Genomic DNA, 13,101 nt, shown 5'->3' with positions numbered 1-13,101 from the left:
TGTTTTCATGTTTTGTGTGTGTGTGTGTGTTTGTTAATCTATAGTGCTCTAACTAAAAAATTAGTAGAGCAGAGTACTGGCAACCAGCCATTGTCCATCAAATACTACCCAGTAAAATAAAACACAATTTCCCATTTTTCCCAGCATGAGAATAGCTCCCACTGTAGGAAAAGATAGTTGCCTGGCGACCCAAACTTCTTTCTCAGGCCAAATGCTATGCCATGCCCATAGATATTAGTTTCTTCTCCGCAATGAGGGGATTTGATTATCTGGACCATATTACACTCATGGGAGGAGTTTGCACCAGGGAAAAGTGATTGGATTTATTTTGGATTATAATTATTTTGGGGGGAACCGGGCTGCCTCCTGGGTGTAAGCCAGGTGCCCCATTCAAAGCCCACAGCGAAGTCGACTCTAGCCTAGGCTAGATTAACCACGTGGAGTAGTGTGAACGAATCTGTATTTACAATTGTGAAAGTGATTGCTTTTGATAAAAATGCTTTTTCTGCCTACCAATGAAAACTAGTTTTATGGAAAATATATGTTGTATGTTTCTGGACGATGCACCATGCTGCCTTGTTGACAACATGTCCGAGCAGCGCAGATTACTGTTCCATTTGAGAAGGGTGCTCCACCCTCACCGCTTTTGCCCGTTCACGTCACAGGCCACAGACCAGTGCACCATAGCTCAGATTAATAGAACTCCCTCCGTGAGTCTGGATTTGAATACTGGATCTGAATATTTCCCGATGATTTCTAGAATGCAAACACATTCTAACCGTTCTGATTTGTCCCAGAAACCGATGGGTTGGGCCAGAGCCACAACACAAGTGGGTAAAGCGGCATTCAAAAATTTGCCATTGGCTTTGATATTCTGATTGGTTAGAGATGATCCAATCACTGATGACTTTGTTTTGTACAACACCCATTATTTTGACGTCACTACAAACAACTTCAGCGATGGCAGTCTTAGACTGAAGTATGTTGTGAACATAGAGTAGCCAAATAATTCAGTTTGAGTCGTCAGGCAACAAAGATAGTACTCACCATGTCTGGGCCTCTTGGGATTAATGTACCGGTACTTGAAGTACTTATCTTTTTATTTATTTTTTTTTTATTTCACCTTTATTTAACCAGGTAGGCTAGTTGAGAACAAGTTCTCATTTGCAACTGCGACCTGGCCAAGATAAGGCATAGCAGTGTGAACAGACAACACAGAGTTACACATGGAGTAAACAATTAACAAGTCAATAACACAGTAGAAAAAAAGGGGAGTCTATATATACATTGTGTGCAAAAGGCATGAGGTAGGCAAATAATTACAATTATGCAGATTAACACTGGAGTGATAAATGATCAGATGGTTATGTACAGGTAGAGATATTGGTGTGCAAAAGAGCAGAAAAATAAAAATAAATAAATAAAAACAGTATGGGGATGAGGTAGGTGAAAATGGGTGGGCTATTTACCAATAGACTATGTACAGCTGCAGCGATCGGTTAGCTGCTCAGATAGCAGATGTTTGAAGTTGGTGAGGGAGATAAAAGTCTCCAACTTCAGCGATTTTTGCAATTCGTTCCAGTCACAGGCAGCAGAGAACTGGAACGAAAGGCGGCCAAATGAGGTGTTGGCTTTAGGGATGATCAGTGAGATACACCTGCTGGAGCGCGTGCTACGGATGGGTGTTGCCATCGTAACCAGTGAACTGAGATAAGGCGGAGCTTTACCTAGCATGGACTTGTAGATGACCTGGAGCCAGTGGGTCTGGCGACGAATATGTAGCGAGGGCCAGCCGACTAGAGCATACAAGTCGCAGTGGTGGGTGGTATAAGGTGCTTTAGTGACAAAACGGATGGCACTGTGATAAACTGCATCCAGTTTGCTGAGTAGAGTGTTGGAAGCAATTTTGTAGATGACGTCGCCGAAGTCGAGGATCGGTAGGATAGTCAGTTTTACTAGGGTAAGTTTGGCGGCGTGAGTGAAGGAGGCTTTGTTGCGGAATAGAAAGCTGACTCTTGATTTGATTTTCGATTGGAGATGTTTGATATGGGTCTGGAAGGAGAGTTTAGAGTCTAGCCAGACACCTAGGTACTTATAGATGTCCACATATTCAAGGTCGGAACCATCCAGGGTGGTGATGCTGGTCAGGCGTGCGGGTGCAGGCAGCGAACGGTTGAAAAGCATGCATTTGGTTTTACTAGCGTTTTAGAGCAGTTGGAGGCCACGGAAGGAGTGCTGTATGGCATTGAAGCTCGTTTGGAGGTTAGATAGCACAGTGTCCAAGGACGGGCCGGAAGTATATAGAATGGTGTCGTCTGCGTAGAGGTGGATCAGGGAATCGCCCGCAGCATGAGAAACATCATTGATATATACAGAGAAAAGAGTCGGCCCGAGAATTGAACCCTGTGGCACCCCCATAGAGACTGCCAGAGGACCGGACAGCATGCCCTCCGATTTGACACACTGAACTCTGTCTGCAAAGTAATTGGTGAACCAGGCAAGGCAGTCATCCGAAAAACCGAGGCTACTGAGTCTGCCGATAAGAATACGGTGATTGACAGAGTCGAAAGCCTTGGCAAGGTCTATGAAGACGGCTGCACAGTACTGTCTTTTATCGATGACGGTTATGATATCGTTTAGTACCTTGAGCGTGGCTGAGGTACACCCGTGACCGGCTCGGAAACCAGATTGCACAGCGGAGAAGGTACGGTGGGATTCAAGATGGTCAGTGACCTGTTTGTTGACTTGGCTTTCGAAGACCTTAGATAGGCAGGGCAGGATGGATATAGGTCTGTAACAGTTTGGGTCCAGGGTGTCGCCCCCTTTGAAGAGGGGGATGACTGCGGCAGCTTTCCAATCCTTGGGGATCTCAGACGATATGAAAGAGAGGTTGAACAGGCTGGTAATAGGGGTTGCGACAATGGCGGCGGATAGTTTCAGGAATAGAGGGTCCAGATTGTCCAGCCCAGCTGATTTGTACGGGTCCAGGTTTTGCAGCTCTTTCAGGACATCTGCTATCTGGATTTGGGTAAAGGAGAACCTGGAGAGGCTTGGGCGAGTAGCTGCGGGGGGGGGGGAGCTGTTGTCCGAGGTTGGAGTAGCCAGGCGGAAGGCATGGCCAGCCGTTGAGAAATGCTTGTTGAAGTTTTCGATAATCATGGATTTATCGGTGGTGACCATGTTACCTAGTCTCAGTGCAGTGGGCAGCTGGGAGGAGGTGCTCTTGTTCTCCATGGACTTCACAGTGTCCCAGAACTTTTTGGAGTTGGAGCTACAGGATGCAAACTTCTGCCTGAAGAAGTTGGCTTTAGCTTTCCTGACTGACTGTGTGTATTGGTTCCTGACTTCCCTGAACAGTTGCATATCGCGGGGACTATTCGATGTTAGCGCAGTCCGCCACAGGATGTTTTTGTGCTGTTCGAGGGCAGTCAGGTCTGGAGTGAACCAGGGGCTATATCTGTTCTTAGTTCTGCATTTTTTGAACGGAGCATGCTTATCTAAAATGGTGAGGAAGTTACTTTTAAAGAAAGACCAGGCATCCTCAACTGACGGGATGAGGTCAATGTCCTTCCAGGATACCCGGGCCAGGTCGATTAGAAAGGCCTGCTCACAGAAGTGTTTTAGGGAGCGTTTGACAGTGATGAGGGGTGGTCGTTTGACTGCGGCTCCGTAGCGGATACAGGCAATGAGGCAGTGATCGCTGAGATCCTGGTTGTAGACAGCGGAGGTGTATTTGGAGGGCCAGTTGGTCAGGATGACGTCAATGAGGGTGCCCTTGTTTACAGAGTTAGGGTTGTACCTGGTGGGTTCCTTGATGATTTGAGTGAGATTGAGGGCATCTAGCTTAGATTGTAGGACTGCCGGGGTGTTAAGCATATCCCAGTTTAGGTCACCTAACAGAACAAACTCTGAAGCTAGATGGGGGGCGATCAATTCACAAATGGTGTCCAGGGCACAGCTGGGAGCTGAGGGGGGTCGGTAGCAGGCGGCAACAGTGAGAGACTTATTTCTGGAGAGAGTAATTTTCAAAATTAGTAGTTCGAACTGTTTGGGTATGGACCTGGAGAGTATGACATTACTTTGCAGGCTATCTCTGCAGTAGACTGCAACTCCTCCCCCTTTGGCAGTTCTATCTTGACGGAAGATGTTATAGTTGGGTATGGAAATCTCAGAATTTTTGGTGGCCTTCCTGAGCCAGGATTCAGACACGGCAAGGACATCAGGGTTAGCAGAGTGTGCTAGAGCAGTGAGTAAGACACACTTAGGGAGGAGGCTTCTGATGTTGACATGCATGAAACCAAGGCTTTTTCGATCACAGAAGTCAACAAATGAGGGTGATCTCATTCAAATGCCCTTGTATGGTCATCACATATCTGGGAGTGCCAAGTTTCCCTCTCCTATGCGGTGAGCCCGTCATCCCACTCATCCCAACTCCTACTGTCATGCATGATTTACTAGAAACCAAACAAGAAATCCGCCCAGATTCAGGACTAGATGTATTCAATGTGTTTAAAAGGCATTTTTTTATCACCTATGTGGCCATTTGCCCCACACTTTTCAAAAGTTTCAGGTCGACTAGAGGAAAGAATAGATGTGAATTTCCCCTCCCCACCAACTTTCCCTCTCCATCGTGGTGACCCAACCATCCCACTCCTCCCAACTCTATTGTACACACTCCCCATCTGTGACTCTTGGCCCCCTCTGTCATGTATGGTTTCCTTCCAAACAAACATGGAGTTGGAGCCCTATTAGATATGGAGAATCTGACTCAAAAACACTCTATAGAATGGTGACTGAGGTCCTGTATCAGCAGATTACACTGAGATGTGGTGCTACACACTGCTAATGAGAACCCCTTTGTTGACCCTGACCTATGTAGAGTAGACATGCAGTAAAGCTCAGACAAATACTTTCCCCTTAGCCTAGACATCTGAGAGAGACAAAGAAAGAAAGAAAGAGAGAGAGCAAGAGACAGAGACAGAGAGAGCAAAAGACAGAGAGAGAGAGAGAGAGAGAGAGAGTGAGAGAGAGAGAGAGAGAGAGAGAGAGAGAGAGGAATGCTTCTTAATGAATCACAAGGATTAAAAGGCCCAGTCAAGTCTAATTCAATGTTAACATCTCACTGTTTACAATATATCTATACATGGCGACAATAACCTTTAAATAGGCAAGATAAGTCATAAAAGTTATGTCATTTCAATGGGGTAATTTCCTTGACTTTCACAATATACTTTTCATTCAGCCCTCTGTACCATGACCATTAAACATTTAAACATTTAAAAGGTTTGACAACCATTAAAAAGCATTGTGATTCATCTACACTTTCTAAACCTCTTTGCAAATCTTAGCTGAGGCATTCAGAGGTATTCGTTAAGTAGTTTGAGTAATTAGCTCAACATGCTGAACATGAATCTGGAGTGACGGTGAAAAAATCAGGATATCGTCAAGGTAAACGAAAACAAAGATGTTCAGCATGTCTCTCAGGACATCATTGACTAATGCCTGAAAGACAGCTGGAGCGTTAGCGAGGCCGAAAGGAATAACCCGGTATTCAAAGTGCCCTAACGGAGTGTTAAACGCCGTCTTCCACTCGTCCCCCTCCCTGATGCGCACGAGATGGTAAGCGTTACGAAGGTCCAACTTAGTGAAAAACCTGGCTCCCTGCAGGATCTCGAAGGCTGAAGACATAAGAGGAAGCGGATAACGATTCTTCACTGTTATGTCATTCAGCCCTCGATAATCTATGCAGGGGCGCAGGGACCCGTCCTTCTTCTTAACAAAAAAAAACCCCGCTCCGGCGGGAGAGGAGGAGGGGACTATGGTACCGGCGGCAAGAGCTACAGACAAATAATCTTCGAGAGCCTTACGTTCGGGAGCCGACAGAGAGTATAGTCTACCCCGGGGGGGAGTGGTTCCCGGAAGGAAATCAATACTACAATCATACGACCGGTGTGGAGGAAGAGAGGTGGCCCTGGACCGACTGAACACCGTGCGCAGATCGTGATATTCCTCCGGCACCCCTGTCAAATCACCAGGCTCCTCCTGTGAAGAAGAGACAGAGGAAACAGGAGGGATAGCAGACATTAAACATTTCACATGACAAGAGACGTTCCAGGAGAGGATAGAATTACTAGACCAATTAATGGAAGGATTATGACAAACTAGCCAGGGATGGCCCAAAACAACAGGTGTAAAAGGTGAACGAAAAATTAAAAAAGAAATGGTTTCGCTATGATTACCAGAAACAGTGAGGGTTAAAGGTAGCGTCTCACGCTGAATCCTGGGGAGAGGACTACCATCCAGGGCGAACAAGGCCGTGGACTCCCTTAACTGTCTGAGAGGAATGTCATGTTCCCGAGCCCAGGTCTCGTCCATAAAACAGCCCTCCGCCCCAGAGTCTATTAAGGCACTGCAGGAAGCTGACGAACCGGTCCAGCGTAGATGGACCGACAAGGTAGTGCAGGATCTTGAAGGAGAGACAGGAGTAGTAGCGCTCACCAGTAGCCCTCCGCTTACTGATGAGCTCTGGCTTTTACTGGACATGAAGTGACAAAATGACCAGCAGAACCGCAATAGAGACAGAGGCGGTTGGTGATTCTCCGTTCCCTCTCCTTAGTCGAGATGCGGATACCTCCCAGCTGCATAGGCTCAGCACCCGAGCTGGCAGAGGAAGATGGTAGTGATGCGGAGAGGGGGGCAACGGAGAACGCGAGCTCCTTTCCACGAGCTCGGTGACGAAGATCAACCCGTCGCTCAATGCGAATAGCGAGTTCAATCAAGGAATCCACGCTGGAAGGAACCTCCCGGGAGAGAATCTCATCCTTTACCTCTGCGCGGAGACCCTCCAGAAAACGAGCGAGCAAAGCCGGCTCGTTCCAGCCACTGGAGGCAGCAAGAGTGCGAAACTCAATAGAGTAGTCTGTTATGGATCGATTACCTTGACATAGGGAGGACAGGACCCTGGAAGCCTCCTCCCCAAAAACAGATCGATCAAAAACCCGTATCATCTCCTCCTTAAAGTCCTGATACTGGTTAGTACACTCAGCCCTTGCCTCCCAGATTGCCGTGCCCCACTCACGAGCCCGTCCAATAAGGAGAGATATGACGTAGGCGACACGAGCAGTGCTCCTGGAGTAAGTGTTGGGCTGGAGAGAAAACACAATATCACACTGGGTGAGGAACGAGCGGCATTCAGTGGGCTCCCCAGAGTAACACGGCGGGTTATTGATTCTGGGCTCCGGAGATTCGAAAGCCCTGGAAGTGGCCGGTGGATCGAGGCGGAGATGGTGAACCTGTTCTGTGAGGTTGGAGACTTGGGTGGCCAGGGTCTCAACGGCATGTCGAGCAGCAGACAATTCCTGCTCGTGTCTGCCTAGCATCGCTCCCTGGATCTCGACGGCTGAGTGGAGAGGATCCGAAGTCGCTGGGTCCATTCTTGGTCGGATTCTTCTGTTACGGTGCGTGAATGAGGACCCAAAAGCGACTTAACGTAAACAGAGCTTCTTTAATAACAAAACAAACGTAGGCTCAGATGGACCGGCAGATTCCGACAGGACAGGACAAGGTTGCAGCAAACATGACGATAGTCTGGTTCAGGCATGAACAACACAAACAAGAATCCGACAAAGACAGAAACAAAAACAGAGAGAGATATAGAGGACTAATCAGAGGGAAAAAGGGAACAGGTGGGAAAAGGGGTGACGAGGTAGTTAGGAGGAGACAAGGAACAGCTGGGGGAAAGAGGGGGAGAAAAGGTAACCTAATAACGACCAGCAGAGGGAGACAGGGTGAAGGGAAAGGACAGAAACAAGACACAACATGACAGTACCCCCCCACTCACCGAGCGCCTCCTGGCGCACTCGAGGAGGAAACCTGGCGGCAACGGAGGAAATCCTCGATCAGCGCACGGTCCAGCACGTCCCGAGAGGGAACCCAACTCCTCTCCTCAGGACCGTACCCCTCCCAATCTACTAGGTACTGATGACCACGGCCCCGAGGACGCATGTCCAAAATCCTACGGGCCCTGTAGATGGGTGCGCCCTCGACAAGGATGGGGGGGGGGGGGGGAAGACGAGCGGGGGCGCGAAGAACGGGCTTGATACAGGAGACATGGAAGACCGGGTGGACGCGACGAAGATATCGCGGAAGAAGAAGTCGAACTGCGACAGGATTAATGATCTGAGAAATACGGAACGGACCAATGAACCGCGGGGTCAACTTGCGAGAAGCGGTCTTAAGGGGAAGGTTCTGAGTGGAGAGCCAAACTCGCTGACCGCGACAATATCTAGGACTCTTAGTTCTACGCTTATTAGCAGCCCTCACAGTCTGCACCCTATAACGGCAAAGTGCAGACCTGACCCTCTTCCAGGTGCGCTCGCAACGTTGGACAAAAGCCTGAGCGGAGGGAACGCTGGACTCGGCGAACTGAGATGAGAACAGCGGAGGCTGGTACCCGAGGCTACTCTGAAAAGGAGATAGCCCGGTCGCAGACGAAGGAAGCGAGTTGTGGGCGTATTCTGCCCAGGGGAGCTGTTCTGACCAAGACGCAGGGTTGCGAAAAGAAAGACTGCGTAAGATGCGACCAATAGTCTGATTGGCCCGTTCTGCTTGACCGTTAGACTGGGGGTGAAAGCCGGAAGAGAGACTGACGGAAGCCCCAATCAAACGGCAAAACTCCCTCCAAAATTGAGACGTGAATTGCGGACCTCTGTCCGAAACGACGTCTGACGGAAGGCCATGAATTCTGAAAACATTCTCGATGATGATCTGTGCCGTCTCTTTAGCAGAAGGAAGCTTAGCAATAAAATGAGCCGCCTTAGAGAACCTGTCGACAACCGTAAGAATAACAGTCTTCCCCGCTGACGAAGGCAGTCCGGTGACAAAATCTAAGGCGATGTGAGACCACGGTCGAGAGGGAATGGGAAGCGGCCTGAGACGGCCGGCAGGAGGGGAGTTACCGGACTTAGTCTGCGCGCAGACCGAACAAGCAGCCACGAAGCGACGCGTGTCATGCTCCCGGGTGGGCCACCAAAAACGCTGCCGAATGGAAGCAAGCGTACCCCGAACGCCAGGGTGGCCGGCTAACTTGGCAGAGTGAGCCCACTGAAGAACGGCCAGACGAGTAGGAACGGGAACGAAAAGAAGGTTCCTAGGACAAGCGCGCGGCGACGGAGTCTGAGTGAGTGCTTGCTTTACCTGCCTCTCAATTCCCCAGACAGTCAACCCGACAACACGCCCCTCAGGGAGAATCCCCTCGGGGTCAGTGGAGGCTACTGAAGAACTGAAGAGACGAGATAAAGCATCAGGCTTGGTGTTCTTAGAGCCCGGACGATAAGAAATCACGAACTCGAAACGAGCGAAAAACAGCGCCCAGCGCGCCTGACGCGCATTAAGTCGTTTGGCAGAACGGATGTACTCAAGGTTCCTATGGTCAGTCCAAACGACAAAAGGAACGGTCGCCCCCTCCAACCACTGTCGCCATTCGCCTAGGGCTAAGCGGATGGCGAGCAGTTCGCGGTTTCCCACATCATAGTTACGTTCCGACTGCGACAGGCGATGAGAAAAATACGCGCAAGGGTGGACCTTGTCGTCAGAGAGGGAGCGCTGAGAAAGAATGGCTCCCACGCCCACCTCTGACGCGTCAACCTCGACAACGAACTGTCTAGTGACGTCAGGTGTAACAAGGATAGGTGCGGATGTAAAACGATTCTTGAGGAGATCAAAAGCTCCCTGGGCGGAAACGGACCACTTAAAGCACGTCTTGACAGAAGTAAGGGCTGTGAGAGGGGCTGCCACCTGACCGAAATTACGGATGAAACGACGATAGAAGTTCGCGAAGCCGAGAAAGCGCTGCAGCTCGACACGTGACCTAGGGACGGGCCAATCAATGACAGCTTGGACCTTAGCGGGATCCATCTTAATGCCTTCAGCGGAAATAACAGAACCGAGAAATGTGACGGAGGAGGCATGAAAAGAGCACTTCTCAGCCTTCACAAAAAGACAATTCTCTAAAAGGCGCTGGAGGACACGTCGAACGTGCTGAACATGAATCTGGAGTGACGGTGAAAAAATCAGGATATCGTCAAGGTAAACGAAAACAAAGATGTTCAGCATGTCTCTCAGGACATCATTGACTAATGCCTGAAAGACAGCTGGAGCGTTAGCGAGGCCGAAAGGAATAACCCGGTATTCAAAGTGCCCTAACGGAGTGTTAAACGCTGTCTTCCACTCGTCCCCCTCCCTGATGCGCACGAGATGGTAAGCGTTACGAAGGTCCAACTTAGTGAAAAACCTGGCTCCCTGCAGGATCTCGAAGGCTGAAGACATAAGAGGAAGCGGATAACGATTCTTCACTGTTATGTCATCAGCCCTCGATAATCTATGCAGGGGCGCAGGGACCCGTCCTTCTTCTTAACAAAAAAAAACCCCGCTCCGGCGGGAGAGGAGGAGGGGACTATGGTACCGGCGGCAAGAGCTACAGACAAATAATCTTCGAGAGCCTTACGTTCGGGAGCCGACAGAGAGTATAGTCTACCCCGGGGGGGGAGTGGTTCCCGGAAGGAAATCAATACTACAATCATACGACCGGTGTGGAGGAAGAGAGGTGGCCCTGGACCGACTGAACACCGTGCGCAGATCGTGATATTCCTCCGGCACCCCTGTCAAATCACCAGGCTCCTCCTGTGAAGAAGAGACAGAGGAAACAGGAGGGATAGCAGACATTAAACATTTCACATGACAAGAGACGTTCCAGGAGAGGATAGAATTACTAGACCAATTAATGGAAGGATTATGACAAACTAGCCAGGGATGGCCCAAAACAACAGGTGTAAAAGGTGAACGAAAAATTAAAAAAGAAATGGTTTCGCTATGATTACCAGAAACAGTGAGGGTTAAAGGTAGCGTCTCACGCTGAATCCTGGGGAGAGGACTACCATCCAGGGCGAACAAGGCCGTGGACTCCCTTAACTGTCTGAGAGGAATGTCATGTTCCCGAGCCCAGGTCTCGTCCATAAAACAGCCCTCCGCCCCAGAGTCTATTAAGGCACTGCAGGAAGCTGACGAACCGGTCCAGCGTAGATGGACCGACAAGGTAGTGCAGGATCTTGAAGGAGAGACAGGAGTAGTAGCGCTCACCAGTAGCCCTCCGCTTACTGATGAGCTCTGGCTTTTACTGGACATGAAGTGACAAAATGACCAGCAGAACCGCAATAGAGACAGAGGCGGTTGGTGATTCTCCGTTCCCTCTCCTTAGTCGAGATGCGGATACCTCCCAGCTGCATAGGCTCAGCACCCGAGCTGGCAGAGGAAGATGGTAGTGATGCGGAGAGGGGGGCAACGGAGAACGCGAGCTCCTTTCCACGAGCTCGGTGACGAAGATCAACCCGTCGCTCAATGCGAATAGCGAGTTCAATCAAGGAATCCACGCTGGAAGGAACCTCCCGGGAGAGAATCTCATCCTTTACCTCTGCGCGGAGACCCTCCAGAAAACGAGCGAGCAAAGCCGGCTCGTTCCAGCCACTGGAGGCAGCAAGAGTGCGAAACTCAATAGAGTAGTCTGTTATGGATCGATTACCTTGACATAGGGAGGACAGGACCCTGGAAGCCTCCTCCCCAAAAACAGATCGATCAAAAACCCGTATCATCTCCTCCTTAAAGTCCTGATACTGGTTAGTACACTCAGCCCTTGCCTCCCAGATTGCCGTGCCCCACTCACGAGCCCGTCCAATAAGGAGAGATATGACGTAGGCGACACGAGCAGTGCTCCTGGAGTAAGTGTTGGGCTGGAGAGAAAACACAATATCACACTGGGTGAGGAACGAGCGGCATTCAGTGGGCTCCCCAGAGTAACACGGCGGGTTATTGATTCTGGGCTCCGGAGATTCGAAAGCCCTGGAAGTGGCCGGTGGATCGAGGCGGAGATGGTGAACCTGTTCTGTGAGGTTGGAGACTTGGGTGGCCAGGGTCTCAACGGCATGTCGAGCAGCAGACAATTCCTGCTCGTGTCTGCCTAGCATCGCTCCCTGGATCTCGACGGCTGAGTGGAGAGGATCCGAAGTCGCTGGGTCCATTCTTGGTCGGATTCTTCTGTTACGGTGCGTGAATGAGGACCCAAAAGCGACTTAACGTAAACAGAGCTTCTTTAATAACAAAACAAACGTAGGCTCAGATGGACCGGCAGATTCCGACAGGACAGGACAAGGTTGCAGCAAACATGACGATAGTCTGGTTCAGGCATGAACAACACAAACAAGAATCCGACAAAGACAGAAACAAAAACAGAGAGAGATATAGAGGACTAATCAGAGGGAAAAAGGGAACAGGTGGGAAAAGGGGTGACGAGGTAGTTAGGAGGAGACAAGGAACAGCTGGGGGAAAGAGGGGGAGAAAAGGTAACCTAATAACGACCAGCAGAGGGAGACAGGGTGAAGGGAAAGGACAGAAACAAGACACAACATGACATAATTAAGGTAACACTTCATCCGATGTACCTCATCAGATGTGTGGCCCCATTTACAGTAATAACAGGTTCAAATCAAATTGTATTTGTGACATACATATGGTTAGCAAGATGTTATTGTAAGTGTAGCGAAGTGCTTGTGCTTCTAGTTCCGACAGTGCAGCAATATCTAACATGTAATCTAACAATTCCACAACATATACCCAATACACACAAATCTAAGTAAAGTAATGGAGTAATAATATATACATATAAATATAAGGATGAGCAATGACAGAGTTGTGTAGGCAAGATGCAATAGATGGTATAAAATACAGTATATACATATGAGATGAGTAATGCAAGATACGTAAACATATTAAAGTAGCATTATTAAAGTGACTAGTGATCCATTTATTAAAGTGGCCAATGATTTCAAGTCTGTATGTATGCTGCAGCCTCTGGGTGTTAGTGATGGCTGTTTATCAGTCTGATGGTCTTGAGATAGAAGCTGTTTTTCAGTCTCTCGGGTCCCAGCTTTGATGCACCTGTAAAGACATCGCCTTCTGGATGGACGCGGGGTGAACAGACAATGGCTCGGGTGGTTGTTGTCCTTGATGATCTTTTGGCCTTCCTGTGACATCAGGTGCTGTAGGTGTCCT

The sequence above is a fragment of the Oncorhynchus mykiss genome, chromosome 8 (assembly GCF_057628025.1).
Source record: "Oncorhynchus mykiss isolate SJ-2025 chromosome 8, ASM5762802v1, whole genome shotgun sequence".
NCBI lineage: Eukaryota > Metazoa > Chordata > Actinopteri > Salmoniformes > Salmonidae > Oncorhynchus > Oncorhynchus mykiss.
Note: the sequence above shows the minus strand (reverse complement) of the source record.